This window comes from Bombina bombina, chromosome 1 (genome assembly GCF_027579735.1).
Source record: "Bombina bombina isolate aBomBom1 chromosome 1, aBomBom1.pri, whole genome shotgun sequence".
Classification (NCBI taxonomy): domain Eukaryota; kingdom Metazoa; phylum Chordata; class Amphibia; order Anura; family Bombinatoridae; genus Bombina; species Bombina bombina.
The window spans coordinates 1194233133-1194258138 of NC_069499.1; the positions used below are offsets into that span (position 1 = coordinate 1194233133).

The following is a 25006-nucleotide window of genomic DNA, read 5'->3' on the forward strand; positions in this document are numbered from 1 at the left end:
CGTTCAAAATGGAAACTATTCGGACAATCTTACCTATGATCCAAAAGGGTCAGTACATGACCACAGTGGATTTAAAGGTTGCCTACCTTCACATACCGATTCACAAAGATCATTATCGGTACCTAAGGTTTGCCTTCCTAAACAGGCATTACCAGTTTGTAGCTCTTCCCTTCGGGTTAGCCACGGCTCCAAGAATCTTTACAAAGGTTCTGGGCTCTCTTCTGGCGGTACTAAGACCGCGAGGAATTTCGGTAGCTCCATACCTAGACGACATTCTGATACAAGCGTCAAGTTTCCAGACTGCCAAGTCTCACACAGAGTTGGTTCTGGCATTTCTAAGGTCGCATGGGTGGAAGGTGAACGTAGAAAAGAGTTCTCTTTTGCCACTCACAAGAGTTCCCTTCTTGGGGACTCTTATAGATTCTGTAGAAATGAAAATTTACCTGACAGAAGACAGGTTAACAAAACTTCTAAATGCTTGCCGTGTCCTTCATTCCATTCAACACCCATCAGTGGCTCAATGCATGGAGGTAATCGGCTTAATGGTAGCGGCAATGGACATAGTACCTTTTGCTCGCCTGCATCTCAGACCACTACAATTGTGCATGCTAAGTCAGTGGAATGGGGATTACTCAGATTTGTCCCCTATGCTGAATCTGGATCAAGAGACCAGAGATTCTCTTCTATGGTGGCTTTCTCGGCCACATCTGTCCAGGGGGATGCCCTTCAGCAGGCCAGATTGGACGATTGTAACAACAGACGCCAGCCTCCTAGGTTGGGGCGCTGTCTGGAATTCCCTGAAGGCTCAGGGATCATGGACTCAGGAGGAGAGTCTCCTTCCAATAAACATTCTGGAATTAAGAGCAGTTCTCAATGCTCTCCTGGCTTGGCCTCAGCTAGCAACTCTGAGGTTCATCAGGTTTCAGTCGGACAACATCACGACTGTGGCTTACATCAACCATCAGGGAGGGACAAGGAGTTCCCTAGCGATGATGGAAGTCTCAAAGATAATTCGCTGGGCAGAGTCTCACTCTTGCCACCTGTCAGCGATCCATATCCCAGGCGTGGAGAACTGGGAGGCGGATTTCCTAAGTCGTCAGACTTCTCACCCGGGGGAGTGGGAACTTCACCCGGAGGTATTTGCCCAACTGCTTCGGCGTTGGGGCAAACCAGATCTGGATCTCATGGCGTCTTGCAAGAACGCCAAACTTCCTTGTTACGGATCCAGGTCCAGGGACCCGGGAGCGGTTCTGATAGATGCTCTGACAGCACCTTGGGTCTTCAACATGGCTTATGTGTTTCCACCATTCCCGATACTTCCTCGACTGATTGCCAGGATCAAACAGGAGAGAGCATCGGTGATTCTAATAGCGCCTGCGTGGCCACGCAGGACCTGGTATGCAGATCTAGTGGACATGTCGTCCTGTCCACCATGGTCTCTGCCTCTGAGACAGGACCTTCTGATTCAGGGTCCTTTCAAACATCCAAATCTAATTTCTCTGAAGCTGACTGCATGGAGATTGAACGCTTGATTCTATCAAAGCGTGGATTCTCGGAGTCAGTGATTGATACCTTAATACAGGCTAGGAAACCTGTTACCAGGAAAATTTACCATAAAATATGGCGTAAATACTTGCATTGGTGCGAATCCAAGAGTTACTCATGGAGTAAGGTTAGGATTCCTAGGATATTGTCTTTTCTACAAGAAGGTTTAGAAAAGGGTTTATCTGCTAGTTCGTTAAAGGGACAGATCTCAGCTCTGTCCATCCTTTTACACAAGCGTCTGTCAGAAGTTCCAGACGTTCAGGCTTTTTGTCAGGCTTTGGCCAGGATTAAGCCTGTGTTTAAAACTGTTGCTCCGCCATGGAGCTTAAACTTAGTTCTTAACGTTTTACAGGGTGTTCCGTTTGAACCCCTTCATTCCATTGATATCAAGCTGTTATCTTGGAAAGTTCTGTTCTTAATGGCTATTTCCTCGGCTCGAAGAGTCTCTGAGTTATCGGCTTTGCATTGTGATTCTCCTTATCTGATTTTTCATTCAGACAAGGTAGTTTTGCGTACTAAACCTGGGTTCTTACCTAAGGTAGTCACTAACAGAAATATCAATCAAGAGATTGTTGTTCCTTCATTGTGCCCTAACCCTTCCTCAAAAAAGGAACGACTTCTGCACAATCTGGACGTCGTCCGTGCCCTGAAATTTTATTTGCAGGCAACTAAAGATTTTCGACAAACTTCTTCCCTGTTTGTCGTTTATTCTGGACAAAGGAGAGGTCAAAAGGCTTCGGCTACCTCTCTCTCCTTCTGGCTTCGTAGCATAATACGTTTAGCCTATGAGACTGCTGGACAGCAGCCTCCTGAAAGAATTACAGCTCATTCTACCAGAGCTGTGGCTTCCACTTGGGCCTTTAAAAATGAGGCCTCTGTTGAACAGATTTGCAAGGCTGCAACTTGGTCTTCACTTCACACCTTTTCAAAATTTTACAAATTTGACACTTTTGCTTCTTCGGAGGCTATTTTTGGGAGAAAGGTTCTTCAGGCAGTGGTTCCTTCCGTGTAAAGGTCCTGCTTGTCCCTCCCATCATCCGTGTACTTTTAGCTTTGGTATTGGTATCCCATAAGTAATGGATGACCCGTGGACTGACTACACTTAACAGGAGAAAACATAATTTATGCTTACCTGATAAATTCCTTTCTCCTGTAGTGTAGTCAGTCCACGGCCCACCCTGTTTTACGGCAGGTCTAAATTTTAAATTAAACTCCAGTCACCACTGCACCCTATAGTTTCTCCTTTCTCGTTTGGTTTCGGTCGAATGACTGGGTATGACGTAGAGGGGAGGAGCTATATAGCAGCTCTGCTTGGGTGATCCTCTTGCACTTCCTGTTAGGGAGGAGATATAATCCCATAAGTAATGGATGACCCGTGGACTGACTACACTACAGGAGAAAGGAATTTATCAGGTAAGCATAAATTATGTTTTATTAACCCCTAATCTGCCCCCCCTACACCGCCGCCACTATATTAATTTTATTAACCCCTAAACCTAAGTCTAACCCTAACACCCCCCTAACTTAAATATTATTTAAATTAATCTAAATAAATTTACTGTTATTAAATAATATTATTATCTAAATAATTCCTATTTAAAACTAAATGCGGGCAACTTTGTATTTATTTTAACTAGGTACAATAGTTATTAAAGGGACACTGAACCCAAATATTTTCTTTTGTGATTCAGATAGAGCATGACATTTTAAGCAACTTTCTATTTTACTCCTATTATCAATTTTTCTTCATTCTCTTGGTATCTTTATTTAAAATACAAGAATGTAAGTTTAGATGCCGGCCCATTTTTAGTGAACAACCTGGGTTGTTCTTAATGATTGGTGGAAAAATTCATCCTCCAATAAAAAAAAGTGCTGTCCAGAGGTCTGAACCAAAAAAAGCTTAGATGCCTTCTTTTTCAAATAAAAGATAGCAAGAGAACATGATAGCAAGAGAACAAAAATTGTTAATAGGAGTAAATTAGAAAGTTGCTTAAAATGCATGCTGTATCTGAATCACGAAAGAAAAAATGTGGGTTCAGTGTCCCTTGAAATAGTTATTAACTATTTAATAACTACCTAGTTAAAATAAATACAGAAGTACCTGTAAAATAAATCCTAACCTAATTTACAATTACACCTAACAATACAATTAAATAAATGAAATTAATTAACTACAATTACCTACAATTAAATACAATAAAATAAAATAAACTAAAGTACAAAAAAACAAAACAAAATTCCCTACCCTATACTAAATAAGAAATAGCCCTTAAAAGGGCCTTTTGCGGGGCATTGCCCCAAAGTAATCAGCTCTTTTACCTGTAAAAAATAAATACAACCCCCCCAACATTAAAACCCACTACCCACACACACAACCCTACTCTAAAACCCACCCAAACCCCCCTTAAAAAAACCTAACACTAACCCCCTGAAGATCACCCTACCTTGAGCCGTCTTCACCCAGCCGGGCACAAGTGGACCTCCAGAGGGGCAGAAGTCTTCATCCGATCCGGGCAGAAGAGGACCTCCAGACGGGCAGAAGGCTTCATCCAGGCGGCATCTTCTATCTTCAGCCAACCGGAGCGGGTCCATCTTCAATCCATCCGATGTGGAGCATCCTCTTCCATCGACGTCCTAACGAAGAATGAAGGTTCCTTTAAATGACGTCATCCAAGATGGCGTCCCTTGAATTCCGATTGGCTGATAGGATTCTATCAGCCAATCGGAATTAAGGTAGGAAAAATCCTATTGGCTGATGCAATCAGCCAATAGGATTGAAGTTCAATCCTATTGGCTGATCCAATCAGCCAATAGGATTGAGCTTGCATTCTATTGGCTGTTCCAATCAGCCAATAGAATGCAAGCTCAATCCTATTGGCTGATTGCATCAGCCAATAGGATTTTTCCTACCTTAGGCGTCCCTTAGATTCCGATTGGCTGATAGAATTCTATCAGCCAATCCGAATTAAGGTTGAAAAAATCCTATTGGCTGATGCAATCAGCCAATAGGATTGCGCTTGCATTCTATTGGCTGATTGGAACAGCCAATAGAATGCAACCTCAATCCTATTGGCTGATTGCATCAGCCAATAGGATTTTTTCAACCTTAATTCCGATTGGCTGATAGAATCAAGGGATGCCATCTTGGATGACGTCATTTAAAGGAACCTTCATTCTTCTTTAGGACGTCGATGGAAGAGGATGCTCCGCGTCGGATGGATTGAAGATGGACCCGCTCCGCTCCGGATGGATGAAGATAGATGAAGCCGCCTGGTATGAAGCCTTCTGGGGGTTAGTGTTAGGTTTTCTAAGGGGGGTTTGGGTGGGTTTTAGAGTAGGGTTGGGTGTGTGGGTGGTGGGTTTTAATGTTGGGGGGTATTGTTTTTTTTTTTTTACAGGTAAAGGAGCTGATTACTTTGGGGCAATGCCCCGAAAAAAGCCATTTTAAGGGCTATTTGTAATGTAGTGTGGGGTAGGGAATTTTATTATTTTGGTGGGCTTTTTTATTTTATTAGGGGGCTTAGATTAGGTGTAATTAGTTTAACATTCTTGTAATTTTTTTTATTTTCTGTAATTTAGTGTTTGTTTTTGTACTTTAGTTTATTTTATTTAATTGTAGGTAATTGTAGTTAATTAATTTAATTGTAGTGTTAGGTGTAATTGTAACTTAGGATTTATTTTACAGGTACTTTTGTATTTATTTTAGCTAGGTACTTATTAAATAGCTAAATAACTATTTAATAACTATTGTACCTAGTTAAAATAAATACAAACTTGCCTGTAAAATAAAAATAAACCTTAAGATAGCTACAATGTAACTATAATTATATTGTAGCTATCTTAGGGTTTATTTAATAGGTAAGTATTTAGTTTTAAATAGGAATTATTTATTTATCTTGTAAGGTGTATCCAGTCCACGGATCATCCATTACTTGTGGGATATTCTCATTCCCAAAAGTAATGGATGATCCGTGGACTGGATACACCACAAGAGAAATAAATTTATCAGGTAAGCATAAATTGTGTTTTCTCTTGTAAGGTGTATCCAGTCCACGGATCATCCATTACTTTTGGGAATGAGAATATCCCACAAGTAATGGATGATCCGTGGACTGGATACACCACAAGAGAAATAAATTTATCAGGTAAGCATAAATTGTGTTTTAATTATAGTTCATTTATTTAGATGTATTTAAATTATATTTAAGTTAGTGGGTGTTAGGGTTAGACTTAGGTTAAGGGGTTAATAACTTTATTATAGTATGGGGGGGGCAGATTAGGGGTTAATAAATATAATGTAGGTGGCGGTGGGCTCCGGGAGCGGCGGTTTAGGGGTTAAACAATTTATTTAGTTGCAACGGGGTCTGGGATCGACAGGATAGGGGTTAATAACTTTATGTAGGTGGCGGCGGTATAGGGGGCGGCAGATTAGGGATTAATAGGTATAATGTGTAGGTGGAGGCGGGGTCCGGGAGCGGTGGTTTAGGGGGTAAACAGTATATCGATGACTGTTAGTTAACAACAGTCCGCTGCTCGTCGCCCCGTACTTGGTGCGCGGCTTTTTTACAGCTTTCTTGATAAATTTGGCGAACGTATTCAGGACCGCGGCGGTGATGTTAGGCGATCTTAGGTGAGCGTATAGGGGCCGTCGAATGCATGTAAGTAGACAGCTTGATAAATAAAGGCCATAGGCCTCATAGTTTCTTTGTCCACGGATAGACATGTTTTTCATGGTGCATTGCTTTTTCTCCTAATTATGTGATTTTATATTTTTTATGCAATTATATTTTCTTCTATAAGATACAACAAGTCCACGGATTCATCCTTTACTTGTGGGATATTATCCTCCTGCTAACAGGAAGTGGCAAAGAGCACCACAGCAGAGCTGTCTATATAGCTCCTCCCTTAGCCCCACCCCCCAGTCATTCTCTTTGCCTACTCTAAGTACTAGGAAGGGTAAAGTGAAAGAGGTGATAAAATGTTAGTTTTTATTTTCTTCAAGCAAGAGTTTTTTATTTTAAATGGTACCGGTGTGTACTATTTTCTCTCAGGCAGCAGATGGATGAAGACTTCTGCCTAGAGGCTGATGATCTTAGCATTTGTCACTAAGATCCAGAGCAGTTCCCACAGAATGGCTGAGGAGTGCTTAAGAAACTTCAGTGTGAGGAACGTTTTTCATGCTATAAGCAGTGAGGTATGTTCAGTCATTTTTTTCTGGAGAGACTGTGGTATTTCAGAATTGGCTGACAGTATCCCCATGAGGGTAAGGGTAAGTAGTAATCCTAAGAGAAGAGGGGTATTTTAAGCTTGCATATAGGGGCTAAGAAAAAATGGTTGACACTGAGTTTGAATGTTTGTTGGCAAACGTTTTTTAACTGGGAGTACTGATAATGTTTTTGGCAAGAAAATCAGGAACGTTTTTGAGGCTTTAATAAGAGAGTACACTTGGCTTCTTTTTTGGGTTTAAGAACCCACATGGCTAGTTTGAGACCGCTCTGGTGCGGTTCATTTGGGCTGAGAGACATCGAGTGAGATGGGATTATTTTTGCGCCTTAGTTGCGCAGTTGTATTTGACAGGCAAGCAGTAAGCTCCAACTCCGGTGGGCCCTTGTGAGGATATTGGGCCAAATCGAAGCTTTAACCCTGTTTTCCAGATCCCTGAGGGCAGGTAGGCGCCACAGCAGGGCTGTGGCGAGGTGCAGGGGTTGTTTTTATGGATTTAAAAGTTTATTATTTATCCGTTTTTTTCTGTAAGGGTTAAGTGTTCATTTCCTTGTGGGGCAAACTTAGCTGCATTATTTGAATCTTATATCAAAAATTTGAAACAATTTGATTATTTTAAAGCTGTTTTGCAAAACGTGTATGCTTTTTTTTCTCTTAAAGGCGCAGTACCGTTTTTTAAGATTGTTATTTTTTCACTAAATAAAGTGTTTTCAAGCCTGTTTGTGGTCATTACTAGCCTGTTTAACATGTCTGACATTGAGGAAAGCCAATGTTCAATGTGTTTGGAAGCCATTGTGGAACCCCCACTTAAAATGTGTCCCTCATCCACTGAAAGGGCAATAAATGGCAAAGAACATATTTTAGCTGATAAAAGTATGTCGCAGGATGATTCTCAGTCAGAAGGGAATCAGGTTATGCCATCTAATTCTCCCCAAGTGTCACAACCATTAACGCCCGCACAAGCGACGCCAAGTACTTCTAGTGCGTCTAAATTCTTTCACCCTGCAAGATATGGCCGCAGTTATGAATACTACCCTCACAGAGGTGTTATCTAAGCTGCCTGGGTTGCAGGGAAGCGCCGTAGGTCCGGTGTGAGAGTAAATGCTGAGCCCTATGATGCTTTATTAGCCATATCCGATGTACCCTCACAATGTTCTGAGTTGGGGGTGAGGGATTTGCTGTCTGAGGGAGAGATTTCTGATTCAGGAAAGATGTTCCCTCAGACAGACTCATATATGACGGCTTTTAAATTTAAACTAGAACACCTCCGCTTGTTGCTCAGGGAGGTTTTAGCGACTCTGGATGATTGTGACCCTATTGTAATTCCACCAGAGAAATATTATAAAATGGATAGATATCTAGAGGTTCCTGCTTACACTAATGTTTTTCCGGTCCCTAAGAGGATTTCGGACATTGTTACTAAGGAGTAGGATAGACCAGGTATTCCGTTTTCTCCCCCTCCTACTTTTAAGAAAATGTTTCCCATATCAGACACCATTCGGGATTCGTGGCAGACGGTCCCTAAGGTGGAGGGAGCTATTTCTACCCTGGCTAAGCGTACAACTATACCTATTGAGGACAGTTGTGCTTTCAACGATCCTATGGATAAAAAATTAGAGGGTCTTCTAAAGAAAATATTTATTCATCAGGGTTTTCTTCTGCAACCTATAGCGTGCATTGTTCCTGTAACTACTGCAGCTGCATTTTGGTTCGAGGCTCTAGAGGAGGCTCTTCAGGTTGAGACCCCATTAGATTAAATTCTGGATAGAATTAGGGCTCTCAAGCTAGCTAATTCTTTCATTACAGATGCCCCTTTTCAACTGGCTAAATTAGCGGCAAAGAATTCAGGTTTTGCCATTTTAGCGCGTAGAGCGTTATGGCTTAAGTCCTGGTCTGCTGACGTGTCATCAAAATCTAAGCTTTTAGCCATCCCTTTCAAGGGTAAGACCCTTTTCGGGCCTGAACTGAAAGAGATCATTTCAGACATCACTGGAGGAAAAGGCCATGCCCTTCCTCAGGATAAGACAAATAAGATGAGGACCAAACAAAATAATTTTTGTTCCTTTCGAAACTTCAAAGGTGGTCCCTCTACCTCCTCCCCTGCTGCAAAGCAGGAGGGGAATTTTGCTCAATCCAAGTCAGTCTGGACACCTAACCAGACTTGGAACAAAGTTAAACAGACCAAGAAACCCGCTGCTGCCACCAAGACAGCATGAAGGGGCAGCCCCCGATCCGGGACCGTATCTAGTAGGGGGTAGACTTTCTCTCTTGGCTCAGGCTTGGGCAAGAGACATTCAGGACTCCTGGGCTTTAGAAATTGTGACCCAAGGGTATCTTCTAGACTTCAAAGATTCTCCTCCAAGGGGAGATTCTATCTTTCTCCAATCTGTTTGTGGTTCCCAAAAAAGAGGGATCCTTCAGACCAATTTTAGATCTCAAGATCCTAAACAAATTCCTCAGAGTCCCATCCTTCAAGATGGAGACCATTCGGACTATTTTGCCAATGATCTAAGAGGGTCAATATATGACCACCGTGGATTTAAAGGAATGCGTATCTGCACATCCCTATCCACAAATATCATCACCAGTTCCTCAGGTTCGCCTTTCTGGACAAGCATTACCAGTTTGTGGCTCTTCCCTTCGGGTTGGCCACAGCTCCCAGAATTTTCACAAAAGTGCTAGGGTCCCTTCTGGCGGTTCTAAGGCCGCGGGGCATAGCAGTGGCGCCTTATCTGGACGATATCTTAATTCAGGCGTCAACTTACCAACTAGCCAAATCTCACACGGACATCGTGTTGGCTTTTCTAAGATCTCACGGGTGGAAGGTGAACGTAAAAAAGAGTTCACTTATTCCCCTCACAAGAGTTCCATTCCTTGGAACTCTGATAGATTCGGTAGACATGAAAATGTTTCTGACGGAGGTCAGTAAATCAAAGATTTTCAACCACCTGCCGAGCTCTTCATTCCATTCCTCGGCCGTCCGTGGCTCAGTGTATGGAGGTAATCGGACTAATGGTAGCGGCAATGGACATAGTTCCGTTTGCTCGCTTGCATCTCAGACCACTGCAACTATGCATGCTCAGTCAGTGGAATGGGGATTATGCAAATTTATCTCCTCAGATAAATCTGGATCAAGAGACCAGAGACTCTCTTCTTTGGTGGTTGTCACAGGATCATCTGTCCCAGGGAATGTGTTTCCGCAGGCCAGCATGGGTCATTGTGGCGACGGACACCAGCCTATTGGGCTGGGGTGCAGTCTGGAATTCCCTGAAAGCACAGGGTGTGTGGACTCAGGAGGAGGCTCTCCTCCCGATAAATATTCTAGAACTGAGAGCGATATTCAATGCGCTTCAGGCGTGGCCTCAGCTGGCTTTGGCCAGATTCATAAGATTCCAGTCGGACAATATCACGACTGTAGCATATATGAATCATCAGGGGGGAACAAAGAGTTCTCTAGCGATGATAGAGCTTTCCAAAATAATTCGATGGGCAGAGACTCACTCTTGCCATCTATCAGCAATCTATATCTCAGGAGTGGAGAACTGGGAAGCGGATTTTCTAAGTCTTCAGACTTTTCATCCGGGAGAGTGGGAACTTCATCCGGAGGTGTTTTCACAATTGATTCATCAATGGGGCACACCAGAATTGGATCTGATGGCATTTTTCTCCTTCCTCGTCTGATTTCCAGAATCAAACAGGAGAGAGCTTTGGTGATTTTGATAGCACCTGTGTGGCCACGTAGGACTTGGTATGCAGACCTGGTGGACATGTCATCTCTACCACCGTGGACTCTGCCGCTGAGACAGGACCTTCTCATTCAAGGTCCATTCCAGCATCCAAATCTAGTTTCTCTGCGGCTGACTGCCTGGAGATTGAACGCTTGATTTTATCCAAGCGGGGATTCTCTGAGTCGGTCATATATACCTTGATTCAGGCTAGAAAGCCTGTCACTAGGAAAATTTATCGTAAGATATGGCGTAAATTTCTTTATTGGTGCGAATCCAAAGGCTACTCATGGAGTAAGATCAGGATTCCTAGTATTTTGTCCTTTCTCCAAGAAGGTTTGGAGAAGGTGCTATCAGCTAGTTCCCTAAAGGGACAGATATCTGCTTTATCAATTTTACTGCACAAGCGTCTGGCAGATGTTCCAGACGTTCAGTCGTTCTGTTAGGCTTTAGTTAGAATCAAGCCTGTGTTTAAACCTGTTGCTCCGCCATGGTGTTTGAATTTAATTCTTAAAGTTCTTCAAGGGGTTCCGTTTGTACGTTTGCATTCCATAGATATTAAGCTTCTATCTTGGAAAGTTCTGTTTTTAGTTGCTATCTCTTCGGCTCGAAGAGTTTCTGAACTATCTGCATTGCAATGCGACTCGCCTTATCTTGTTTTCCATTCTGATAAGGTGGTTTTGCGTACCAAACCCGGATTCCTTCCTAAGGTTGTTACTAATAAGAATATTAATCAGGAAATTGTTCCTTCCCTGTGTCCTAAGCCTTCCTCTAAGAAGGATCGTCGGGACATGGTTTGTGCTTTGAAGTTTTACTTGCAAGCGACCAAAGATTTCTGTCAAACATCTTCTCTGTTTGTTGTCTATTCTGGAAAACGTAGAGGTCAAAAGGCTACAGCTACCTCTCTTTCTTTTTGGCTGAAAAGCATCATCTGTTTGGCATAGGAGACTGCTGGACAGCAGCCTCCTGAAAGAATTACAGCTCACTCTACTAGAGCGGTGGCTTCCACATGGGCTTTTAAAAATGATGCTTCTGTTGAACAAATTTGTAAGGCTGCGACTTGGTCTTCGCTTCATACCTTTTCCAAATTTTACAAATTTGATACTTTTGCTTCTTCAGAGGCTATTTTTGGGAGAAACGTTCTTCAAGCAGTGGTGCCTTCTGTTTAGGCATCTGTCTTGTCCCTCCCGTTCATCCGTGTCCTATAGCTTTGGTATTGTATCCCACAAGTAAAGGATGAATCCGTGGACTTGTCGAATCTTATAGAAGAAAAGTAAATTTATGCTTACCTGATAAATTAATATCTTCTATGATACGACGAGTCCACAGCCCGCCCTGTCATTTTAAGACAGATTATATTTTTTTGATTTAAAACTTCAGTCACCTCTGCACCTTTTAGTTTCTCCTTTTTCTTCCTGTACCTTCGGTCGAATGACTGGGGGGTGGAGCTAAGGGAGGAGCTATATAGACAGCTCTGCTGTGGTGCTCTTTGCCACTTCCTGTTAGCAGGAGGATAATATCCCACAAGTAAAGGATGAATCCGCGGACTCGTCGTATCATAGAAGAAATTCATTTATCAGGTAAGCATAAATTTACTTTTTTCTTTTCTAGGTAGTTACTTATGCTTTTGATGTACTTTGAGTTCGTACTTTGAGTTCTAACTTATTATCCGTAAGCTACTAAGGATATCAGAAAACTGATTTGTTCATTTTTGTGATATTTTTTAGTTCTTGTGACGCTCTAAAGATTATTTGTCCATATGGATTTTTTGTGTGACCCTCCTGACATACATGTTATAAAATGTAGGTGCATTTGCTGGGGTTATGGATTCCTCCCAGGCTGCTTAGAATTATGAAACCTCAGTTGAGCAGCTTTGCAAAACAGCCACTTGGCAGCAGTTTATCAGTTTAGTAAATTTGTGTCTTTAAAGGCAGCTTCTAGGCCAGTCTTGCTTGCAGGCATTTATGCCAATGTAGCACACCCTTCTCCCAGCTTCATATGTGCAAGTCAGGCATAGACTTGCACATACCTAAGCATCATTTTCTTTCACAGTTTTTGATGCAGGTTTCTTACATGCCATGATGTATACAAACATTTTTAGTATAGCTTAAATCTTGAAAATAAAATAATACAGGTAAAACCCTTTATACAAACTTCTTGGGCCGGACAATTTGGAGAGGGGGTGGAACCAAGTGTAAACAACAATATCTTATGTAATTATGTACATGTCATATAGGTAATACATGTAACCTAAAGGTTTTATATCATTTAAACTTTTGTATACATAGTACCATCATAAATATAGTACAGTACTGTAATCAGAAAGGTCATATGTGTTGTTTTAAAGGGACAGTCTACACCTTAGTCGTCTTAAAGTCTTACCTTAGATTAAGCTGCAAATAGCCTCCTGCGCCCTTTCTATATCATGCAGCAGGAACAGTAAAAAAGTTATTTTAAAATGAATATTGTGTCTGGACACTTTCAAATGGCTGCCAAGCTCAGCCCACTGATGACATCACAATCTGGGCTGCATCTAGGCACTCTGCTGAATAGCATTGGCAGTCTGCTGAATCCAACTAGTAAGCCTTTTGTGATTGGATGCCATATGCAGCCCAGATCATTATGTCATCAGTGGGCTGAGCTTTGCAACCATTTCAAAGTGACTAGAAACAATATTAATTTTAAAATAACTTTTTTACTGTTCCTGCTACATGATATAGAAAGGTTACAGGAGGATATTTGCAGCTTAATCTGAGGTAAGACTTTAAGATGACTAATATGTAGACTGTCCCTTTAAATAAATATAGACTATTGTTTGCATTTTAGATCACAAAAAACAAATCAAAGACACAGGCAGAGAATATCGGGATTTACAGGCAGGATAATAGTTACTTTTGATCACTTTATTTTTAAAGAGATATTAATTAAAAAGTTTGGATTTCAGAATAAGTTTGGATTTTGGAATGCCAGATGTAGGCATTTGTACCTGTATAATATATGTGGGTTTCTCATTGAAAAATGGCCTACAAGGCCCTAGATGTGAGTAGCAGCTACAAACTGCAAAACAGCTCAGCACAGGGGTGGGAATGGCTCAGGGTTATGTACAAGTTCTATTGTTTATAAGCATGATTTGAGCTATATCATTAACTTTTTGTTAAAACAGGAAAAAGTCAAGTTGATTACCATTTAAACCAAACAGAAAAACGTAAACAATTTAGTCATGTGAAAAGTCAATAATTGGATTCTGCGGGGTCAAGCTTTTTGAATGACATCAATAACCCTTGCAAAATCTCATGCAGAGTGTTTTCTGATGGCATGGAATACCATTGTTTACAGACTCATTGCATTTTATCTAATTGCTTTTATCAAATACAGAGCTAGGTTTTATCTTCAAGTGGAATTGCTTTAAAATTGGAAAACCTCTGCAAAGCTCTTAACAATGTGCTTTTAATAGAATGGTATATACCCCTCTTCTTCCTCAGTTGTCTGTTGCTGTCTGTTTTCTTTACTTTTACATCCTATTATCTAGCCCTCCATCTTTGTATATCCCTGTCTCCTTTCGAAGGCCAACTTTTCTCTTACTGTTTCCTTGATTTTTCCTCCATTTCTCCCTTCATTTTTCTTTCTTTCTCTCTCTCTCTCTCTCTCTCTCTCTCTCTGGGTTAAGTGTAGTGGTTAGATGTCTCTCTCTCTCACACACACACACACACACACACTTTTTCTCTCTTTCTCTCAGTTAAGGGGTTAAGTGCAGTGGGTAGATTTCTCTCTATAACACCCCCCCCCCCCCCCTCTCTCTCTCTCTCTCTCTCTCTCTCAGTTAAGGGGTTAAGTGCAGTGGGTAGATCTCTCTCTCTCTCTCTCTCTCTCTCTCTCAAACTCACTCACACACATACACACTCTCTCTCTCTCTCTCTCTCTCTCTCTCTCAGTTAAGGGGTTAAGTGCAGTGGGTAGATCTCTCTCTCTCTCTCTCTCTCTCTCTGTTAAGGGGTTAAGTGCAGTGGGTAGATCTCTCTCTCACTCACACACACACACTCTCTCAGTTAAGGGGTTAACTGCAGTGGGTAGCTCTCACACATGCACTCTCTCTCAGTTAAGGGGTTAAGTGCAGTGGGTAGCTCTCTCACACACACTCTCTCTAAGTTAAGGGGTTAAGTGCAGTGGGTAGGTCTCTCTCTCTGACACACACTCTATCTCTCTCTCTCTCTCTCTCACTCTGTTAAGGGAAATCAAGCTAATATCCAGCACAAATATCCCAGGGTGTGTGCACTCCGTGAGGGGTTAACTGCCCATTCCCCAAGACAATATCAAAGTGCAAAGACACAGCAGCATCACTTTTAATCTCCAAAGTTGTATTTTATTCCATTCACAGGGTAGCAAAGGTAAAAACAGAACAACGTTTCGGGTTAAACACCTTTACTCATGTTCAACTCTCAGTTAAGGGGTTAAGTGCAGTGGGCAGGTCTCTCTCTCTGACACACAGTTTCTCTCTCTCTCTCTCTCTCTCTCTCTCTCAGTTAAGGGGTTAAGTGCAGTGGGTAGATCTCTCTCTCTCTCTCTCTCTTTCTCTCTCTCTCACACACACATACACACTCTCAGTTAAGGGGTTAAGTGCAGTGGGTAGGTCTCTCTGACACTCTCTCTCAGTTAAGGGGTTAAGTGCAGTGGGTAGGTCTCGCTCTCTGACATACACTCTCTCTCTCTCAGTTAAGGGGTTAAGTGCAGTGGGTAGGTCTCTCTCTCTGACACACACACTCTCTCTCTCTCTCTCTCTCTCTCTCTCAGTTAATGGGTTAAGTGCAGTGGGTAGATCGCTCTCTCTCTCTTTCTCTCTCACACCCACATACACACTCTCAGTTAAGGGGTTAAAGTGAATGTAAATTTTGATGCTAAAGTGCCCGGTTTTAAAAAAAATTGATTAAAAACAGGGGCACTTTAATTCATCAAAATTTACATTTCACTCGTTGTGAAAAAAAACTTACCTTTTAATCTTGACAGCAGCTCCAGCTTCCTCCGGTCGTCGCAAGCCATTTCTGATGTCAGAAATGATGGATAGGTCCTCCTCCAATCACGGCTCTCTCTCCCCCCCCCAGCCCCCCCCCCTTTTAATCTTGACAGCAGCTCCAGCTTCCTCCGGTCGTCGCAAGCCATTTCTGATGTCAGAAATGATGGATAGGTCCTCCTCCAATCACGGCTCTCTCCCCCCCCCCAGCCACCCCACCCCCCCCGGGGAATCAGTGTCTGATTCAACGCCGTGATTGGAGGAAGCCGGATTCATCATTTTAGACCCAGGAAGAGGCTTTGCGACGGGTGGAGGAAGCTGGAGCGGCTGTCAAGTTTAAAAGGTAAGTTTTTTTTCACAGCACGAGTGAAATGTAAATTTTGATGAATTAAAGTGCCCCTGTTTTTAATCGAATTTTTAAAAACCGGGCACTTTAGCATAAAAATTTACATTCACTTTAAGTGCAGTTGGTAGTTCTATCTATCTATCTATCTATCTATCTATCTCAGTTAAGGGGTTAAGTGCAGTGGGTAGATCTCTCTCTTTCTCTCTCCTTTCCTTCTTGTTCTCCAGCCTTCCCTTCTCTATGCCCATTCTTTTGTTACTTTCTAGACATGTCCATGGGACGAATAATTGGCTCTGAATTTTTCAAGAAGCTTGGTTCTTTCGAATTTCATTAGATACTTAATTTGTTTCGGACAAAATTAGTTTGTTAATGTGTTTGTTAATAAAATTTGTTAAAAACAAATGAAATGCCCTGCACCCCCCAAACAACTTAAACCAACCCGTTAAAACTTCTACTAACAACCCCCTAAACTGGCAGTTAAATGCACAATTGTTTTTCTTCCCTTTGTCTTCACTTTTTGTTTTGGATGAGAACATCACCGAACATATACAATAATTTCCCGTGCAGTCAATTAAAGTTAGAATATTAATAATAAGCACTTTTACAAGATACCAAACTTCAGGGGTATTTACAGCAGAAGCATTTTGAAAATAGTGATCGGTGAAAAAACACTGACAATACAGGCCGAAATTCATAAATTGTTACCTGATAAAAACAAGCCCAAGACAGTGATTAACCCTCCAGCTGACAGTCATAAGAAAATCTGAACCACTATCTGCTCACTGTTTTGTAGGGATTTAGCACGAACAGTATTGCATGAATCCTCAGAATACACCATTCTACAGATGTGAGGGATGAAGAATAAAATGTAAACCTAACTGGAACCTTGGTACTAATATATTTAGAATAAGACAAAGCAGCTATTAGATTCTATCATTACTTTACCTAAACACATAGCTGAATATGAGTTGAGGCAAAAATTGCAGACACACCATTATATGTGGCAGTCTACTCACAAACAGCATACATGAAAGGGTATAGATAAGCATTATTTACACACTCTCCATTAAGATCAAATGCGTTTGCCTCCATATCACGGTTTTTCTCCATATAATTTGAAACAAATCGGCACCAAGGTTGAAGGACTCTGGGATCATTGTGAGGACTATTATAGGGCAATAGAACTCCTACATCATGATCTATATTTTATATTATTTCAAAAGTGTGTTTCCAGTTGTCTGTAAGAAACCCTGTTGAGAGATGTGATGATTTTTCATACATTAATACTTCTGGTTAGGGATTTGTTTAGTTTTGATGCACCCAAGAAATGGTATATGCCCCTAACTTAGGGTCCTGGTGTGTCTGTGCTTCCTTTTGGAAAAAGTTTGCTCTGCATAGGATATACAGGCGTACTTCAGAGATATTGCGGGTTTGGTTCCAGACCATCGCGATAAAGCAAATATAGCAATAAAGTGAGTCACGCTAATCTTTTGGTTTCCCAGTGCATATAAAAATTATATTTACACTATACTGTAGTCTATTAATTGTTAAATAGCATTTTGTAAAAAAAAACTGTACATAATTAAATACGTTATTGCTAAAAAAAATGCTAATCATTATCTGAGCCTTCAGCGAATCTTAATCTTTTAGCTGGTGGTGTGTACATATGTGTATAAATATGTATTTATGTTGGAAAAATAGGCGCCGATAGACTTGCTCAACACAGGGTTTCTACAAAACTTAAATTTGTAAAAAAAAAAGCAGTATCTGCAAGCGCAATAAAGCAATGCGCAATAAAATGAGGTACGTCTGTACTTGTGCTGATTATTGTAACAAAGTGCATTGCAGTGAGGCTGTTTGATATAGTTTGATATATCGTTTGCTGTTTTATCACATATTTTCTCACCAACTTCTGTTCTTCACTTTTTACATGTGGGTCTTCTAGTCTACTCAGTTAAGAAGCATATGCACAAGTCTACATATTCACAGCATCCTTACTGTTACTGAGGTTTTTGCCTCCAATAAATGTTTGATTTTACTTCCTCTGCACTTTGGTTTTCACATTCTATTTATATTCTTCCTTTCTGTTGTGGTATTTTAAAGGGACAGTAAATTCAAAATTAAAATTTCATGATTCAGATAGAGCATGCAGTTTTCTTCTTAAATGGAAAGAGTCCACAGCTGCATTCATTACTTTTGGGAAATAAGAACCTGGCCACCAGGAGAAGGCAAAGACACCCTAGCCAAAGGCTTAAATACTCCTCCCACTCCCGTCATCCCCCAGTTATTCTTTGCCTTTCGTCCCAGAAGGTTGGCAGAGAAGTGTCAGAATTTAATTTGTCTCTTATGGAGGGTAGTACTCTTCGACATGGGACAGGAGTTTTAAGTTCCACGGCGTAGATTCCGGTAAGATTGTTTCATTTTCTTTCTTCGTGAATGTACTCTACTAATGTTTTTCCGAGTGGCTACCACCTTGCGGGACTAACTTAACATAAGGGTCTCAGTGAGTCTCCTTTAGTATCTTGGAATCAAGGGTTAATATCTCCTGAGGGGGGTTATTGAACAGGTTTTTTTTTAAATCATGTTTGTTATGTGATTTAATCTGCTTATGGTTGGGCAAGCTTTTTTGGATTATACGGTTTACCTTCTGACTGGGCGTGATTACGTTCCGCCCTCCATTTCCGCATTCCTGACCGTGTGGCGACCGACAAATTCTAGTTCGCAGGGGTCTGGTTCATAGGAGGTGGTGAGTGCCCCAGCTATTGGGGGTGTGAAGTGCTGTTTTGTTGTGTCTTAAAATAGTCCATATTGCCATATTCTCTATCCAATTATGAAAAGAGTTGCTGAAAAATACTTGTTTTTTAAAAAAAATATTTAAAAAATGCCAAAAATACTAAAAAAAAATAGTAATTCCTTCTAATAATAATGCTGCATCTACAGTTTAAAGGGACAGTCAACACTGGAGATAACAGAATCCGATATTTAAAAATAAGCGCGTGCAATTTCTGACCGGGGATTGGATTCTGATTGGCTGATCATTTGAAGAAGAAGGTAGCTACGTAACAGTGGGGGGAGTTAGGCTGCCATATTTACATCATATTATAGAAGTTATCGACTATGATTACTAGGAGAAGGAAGCAGGTAAGACAAAATGGGTAGGGTACAGGCGGATCTTCGTTTTTTATTTTTAAATATTGGATACTGTTATCTCCAGTGTTGACTGTCCCTTTAAACTGTAGATGCAGCATTATTATTAGAAGGAATTACTATTTTTTTTAAAAATATCCCCCCCCCTTTTTTAATAGGGTTGCACCTTTGTCACAAGCCAGTTTGTGAAATTTCAATCCTACTAGAGCTACCCCAGTCAACTGTAAGTACTATTATTGTGAAGAGTAAGTGTCTAGTAGAAAAAACAGCCCAACCACAAAGATGTAAACCACACAAACACACAAAGCAGGGCCACCAAGTGCTGAAGCGTATAGCCCGTAGAAATCACATATTATTATCATTTATTTGTAGAGAGTTAACAAATTCCACATTGTTATCATCTGGTTCCAAACTGCCGCTGGAAGAAACAGCAAAATAACTGTGTATTGGGAGCTTCATGAAATTGGTTTCCATGGCTGAACAAGCTTCACATCAACATGCACAATACCAAAGTCTCCTGGAGTGGTGTAAAGCGCACCTCAACTGAACTCTGGAGAAGTGTTTTCTTTGGCGTGATGAATCACTTTTCACTATCTGACGGTCTGATAGCAGAATCTGGATGTGGTGGATGCCAGGAGATCACTACCTACTGGAATGCATAGTGCCTACTGTAAAGTTTGGTGGAGGAGAGATAATGGTCTTGGGCAAGGCCCCTTAGTTCCAGTGAAGGGTCATTTTAATGCTACAGGATATAAATACATTTTAGGAAGTTGAGTGCTTCTAGCTTTGTGGCAACAGTTTGGGGAAGTTCCTTTGCTGTTCCAGCAAGACTATGTCCTTGTGCACCAAATGGGTTTAATAAAGGAATGGTTTGACAAGTCTGGTGTGGAGGAAGTTGAGTGTCTTGCACAGAGACCTTAACCCCATTGAACACCTTTGGGATGAATTAGAATACTGATTGCAAGCCAGAACGTCTTTTCCAACACCAGTGCTGTTATGGCCATGCTCGGGATCGAACCTGAAAGCTCTGATGCTAATTCTCTCTTAGCCTGCTGCTCTGTCTGTGCCACTGGAGGGCTCTGGCTCAGGCTGAGAGTTTCTTTGTGCGGCTACTTGCACTGGCTTGCTCTCTGGATCCATCTGCTTGCCATCTGCAGGTAGTTTCTCAATCATCACTGCTATTTAAGACAGCCTCCCAGACCACTCCCTGCCCTGACATTATGGTTCATCTTGTTCTTGTTGTTAGTGCCTCTGACATTGCCTGAATTTCCTGTTTGGTTCCTGAATCCTGCTTGTTCTCTTACTACCCTTTTAGATCTCCCTTTGATTTGATGTAAGATTGGACTGCTTTTCTGTTTACCAAACTTCGCCTTGTACCCTGACTATTATATTAGATTCTCTCTGGATTTGGTGACTTTTCTGACTGCTCTTGGGTATCTGACCCTTGGCTTGTCTCCTGGCAATTCACTCAGTACTAGCCTGTCTCTGCTTCCTGTATTTTATGTGGCATCATTCTGCTTCTCTGGCATCCTGTTCCTGTATCATAGTCCTGCAGAGGGCACCTGTCAATTGCTGGTTTTCTGTTTCAGTGCCTAGTGCTGCAGTGAGCATTCCTGTCTCGGCCTCTAGTGGTCATTCCTGCCTTGGCCTCTAGTGGTCATTCCTGTCTGCGGCCTAAGTTGGCACTTTGTTCCTGGCCTTACAATTTGCACTTCTGTTCCTGGCCCTATCTTGGGCATTACCTCAGACTCCAGTGGGCACACCTGCCCTCCTATCCTGTTTTTAGTCTCCAAGTCTCCCGTTCCAGTACAATAAATTTGTTTGCTTGTCTGTTACTAAACCATGCATAAAAGGGGTAATTCCATAACTAAGCAAATACCCCTGCCCCCTTTCAGTATTCAAGACAGTCCTAAGCCTGCCACCACCTCGCATATGCTCCTTACCCACGTACCTGCTCCGCAGAACATGACAAGTGCTTGGCCTCACAAATGCTCTTTTGGCTGACTGGGCACCAATTGCTACAGACACTCTCCAAAATCACGTGGAAAGCCTTTTCAGTTGTGGCTCTCAAAGAGGGGGGAGCAACTCCATATTATTGATGGTTTTCGAATGGGATGTCCATCAAGCTCATACAGGTGAGATGGTCAGGTGTCTTTTTCTTAGATTCATGCTCAGATTTTGTTTATGAGACGGATAATTGTTTCTTTAATAAACCTTGTTTTCCTGCATGTAAGTAGGTGTAGGAGAAAGATACACTAAAAGTAATACACACAGGTTATCTCTCCCATGCTTATTTAGGATATTGTAATGTAAAATCTTTTTAATTATGCGTAATAAAAAATTGCAATATACATTCATTATTTATTTTCATTACTTTCCCCTCTCCTTTTACCTGTAATTTATCTCTGAAAATGTTGTTTTCCAATTCTAGCTAGAGAGTGCAGACAACAGACTTTTTAAGGTGAAAGCAGCTAACTTTTGTGGAACTAGCTATTATCTTCTGTTATTCTTTCTTTGAAATTATGTGACTGCTTAGACCGCAATTATTTTCATTGTGATATATCATTCATATATTTACTTTGAAGGGAAGGTTTGTTATATTATAACAGGGATATTATATATAAAGAAGGAACATCACTGACACAGTGCATCTTTTCCTCAATGCAAACTCATTGTTCTTTCATAAGATGATGAGAGTCCACAAGCCATTATAATTGTGTGATTAAACTACAGTCCACTTAGAGGAGGCAAAACATACCCAGCATACCAAGAGCCATGGTCATGGTGATCTTCTGGACTTCATAGCTTGGGTATTAGATTCCACATCATGTTCACCCTGTCATAGTGATCTTGTGGACTTTATAGGATGAGTATTAGAACCCACACGTGATGGCTTGTGGACTCTCATCACCTTTATTTCATGGTGGTCCACAAGATTTGACATTTTTTTTATTCTGTTGCCAGCAGGTATGCATTGCACTTAATTTACCCTGCTTTGATCTTGCCTACTTCTCTATTACTCTTCTTTCTTGGCCATATGTTTGACTGGAGTGTACATGGAAGTGGGAGTGATTAAAAGATCTTGATATATTGGTATTTTTGCCTCCTTCTAGTGGACTGGAGTTTAATCCCACATGTGATGGCTTGTGGACTCTCACCACTATGAAAAAAATGAATTTATTAGGTAAGCATACATTTGTTTTTTTTTCTCAATACTCCAAGAAGGCTGTCCATTTGGAAGGTTGATGCATGTGCATTGAGTGCATGGCCATACGTATTATAAGATGCTGCACAGACAATTTCTCTCCTAAATAAATCATACCATGCACACTAGCTCCCTAAATATTCCTGGAAACATGTAAGGCAGCTTCAATGTGATATTTTTTCATTTGTTATACAGTGTGGATGAAAAGACTTATTTTCAAACTACTGTATATTGAGAAAAATATATTGTTTTCTGAATGATTAAAATTATATAGCATAGGTTACCTTTTATATCCATCACCCAAATATGATTACCTTTAATGAGTTTAGTGCTTAAAGGGATAGGAAGCTCCAAAATTTTCTTTCATGATTTGGATAGAACATAGAATTTTAAACAACTTTCCAATTTACTTCTATTTTCAAATTTGCTTCATTATCTTATTATCCTTTTGCTGAAGGAACATATTTGCTCTACTGGCAGCTAGATGAACATATCTAGTTAGCCAATCACAAGATACAAATGTATGCAGGCACCAATCAGCAGCTAGCTCCCACTAGTGTATGATATGTGCATATTCATTTTCAACAAGAGATACCAAGAAAATGAAGCACATTTGAAAATAGAAGTACATTTAAAAGTGTCTTAAATTGACATTCTCTATCTGAATCATGCAAGTTTAATTTTGACTTTTTATCCCTTTAAAGTGAAGGTAAAGTTAGCTTGTGTCGATGCTTGCAAATGTAAATAGCATTAAAAATAATGGTAGTGCTACTTACACCAATAAATATATACTAGATGGGTAAAAATCTTAGACTCACAACATGGAACATAGGGGGAATTACATCCCCTATTAAACGAAAAATGATTTTATCACACCTACAAAGGATTAATACATCAATAGCATTAATTCAAGAGACACATTTAAATCTAGAGGAATCCATGAAACTTAAATCGACATGGGTGTCAGAAGTAATTTGCGCTCCGACCTCCAATAGAAAAAACGGGGTAGCTATTTTACTAGGAAAAAAATTAGTATATGACAAACTACTCACAATAGTAGACTTAGAAAGCAGATATTTAATACTAAAATTGAAAATAGCAGGATCTATATATACAATATGCAACTTATATGCCCCCAACACAATTAAACCAGAATTCTGGGACTCCCTCCAATCTCAACTACTTCAAGTAGCAGAAGGTTATGTAAAAGTTGCAGGTGATTTTAATATGGCACCCCGATGTCCCCTCGATAGACTGAGAAGAGGTACTGCGCAAAAAAAAACTAAAAAAGATAACTTGGAAGCAAAAATTTTTAACACTATCTTTCAAAATCTAGCCGTCAGAGATATCTGGCGGGTCCAAAACCCGGATTTAAAAAATTATACATGTTATTCAAAGGCATTTAAATCATTATCCAGAATTGATCTTATTCTAGTAAATGATAGCTTATATCAAAGAGGAGCCAGAGCTACCATTTCAGAAATTTGTATCTCAGATCACGCCCCTGTGATGCTAGATATCCCAGTAAATAATCTATCTACAAGAAGAGCGCGTTTTTTCTATCCAAAATATTTCAATAACGATCCGAAATTCAGTAATTGGCTAAAAAATAAACTAGAAGAATTTTTTCAGTTTAATATTGGATCAGTATCTAACTTCTCAGTTGTCTGGGAGACAGCGAAAGCGGTATTAAGGGGAGAAATCATCGCCTATATGGCGAGGGGCAAGCGTAATTCTCGATTAAAGGAAAAGCAACTAACAGCAGCAGTAAGTAATGCTTATAACAGATTTTTAAATTTTCAATCAGAAGAAAACTGGACTAGATATGCCAAATTGAAAAAAGAACGGGATTCCTTCTTAACAGCCTCAACAATTCGATCAGAACTAAAATATCAAGCGAACCTATATAAATATGGAAATAAATCAGGTAAGCTGCTATCTAAACTAGTAAAAAACTTTAAACAATCACCAACAATAGAATCAATACAGATCAAGGATAGTCATTTGAATGCCCCAGAAGACATATTGGAATCTTTTTACCAACATTATAAAATAATTTATTCATCTACACCTATGGATAAGTCGGCTAGGGATGTGTTCTGGAAAGACTTAAAGATCACGAAATTCAAATCTGAGTTCAGCCAGAAATTAAATGGGCCCATTTCTGAGCTCGAAGTCTCAAAAGCTATCCAATCATTAAAACTTGAGAAAGCTCCAGGTCCGGACGCAATGCCTAACGATTTTTATAAAATCATGGCACCTACCTTAATTCCCCACTTAAAGGGACACTATACCCAAACATTTTCTTTCATTATTAAGGTAGAGAATATCATTTTAAACAACATTCAAATTTACTTCTATTACCTAATTTGCTTTATTCTTTAGATATACTTTAATGAAGAAATAGCAATGCACACAGTGAACCAATCAGAGGAGGCATCTATGTGAAGCTACCAATCAGCAGCTACTAAGCATATCTAGATATGCTCTTCAGCAAAGAATATCAAGAGAATGAAGCAAAATAGATAATAGAAGTAAATTAGAAATGTGTTTATAATTGTATGCTCTTTCTAAATCATGAAAGAAAAAATTTGGGTTTCATGTCCCTTTAACTAAACTCTTTAACCAATATTTCTCAGGCGAGGTCCAAATACCAAATACATTTTTAGAATCTAATACTATCTTTCTACTTAAACCTGGGAAAGATCCAGCGAACAGGGACTCATATAGACCAATAGCACTGTTAAACTCAGATTATAAGATATTCACATCAATTTTAGCAGCAAGATTACAAGAGGGGATAGCAGATG

At 40.4% G+C, this 25006-nt stretch overlaps 1 protein-coding gene across 4 annotated transcripts in view; it reads left to right on the top strand.

Moving 5' to 3' along the window:
* Window positions 1–25006, top strand: part of HDAC5 (histone deacetylase 5) — a 421662-nt gene that overhangs the window by 217230 nt on the left and 179426 nt on the right. The gene's annotated exons all lie outside the window — the stretch shown is intronic.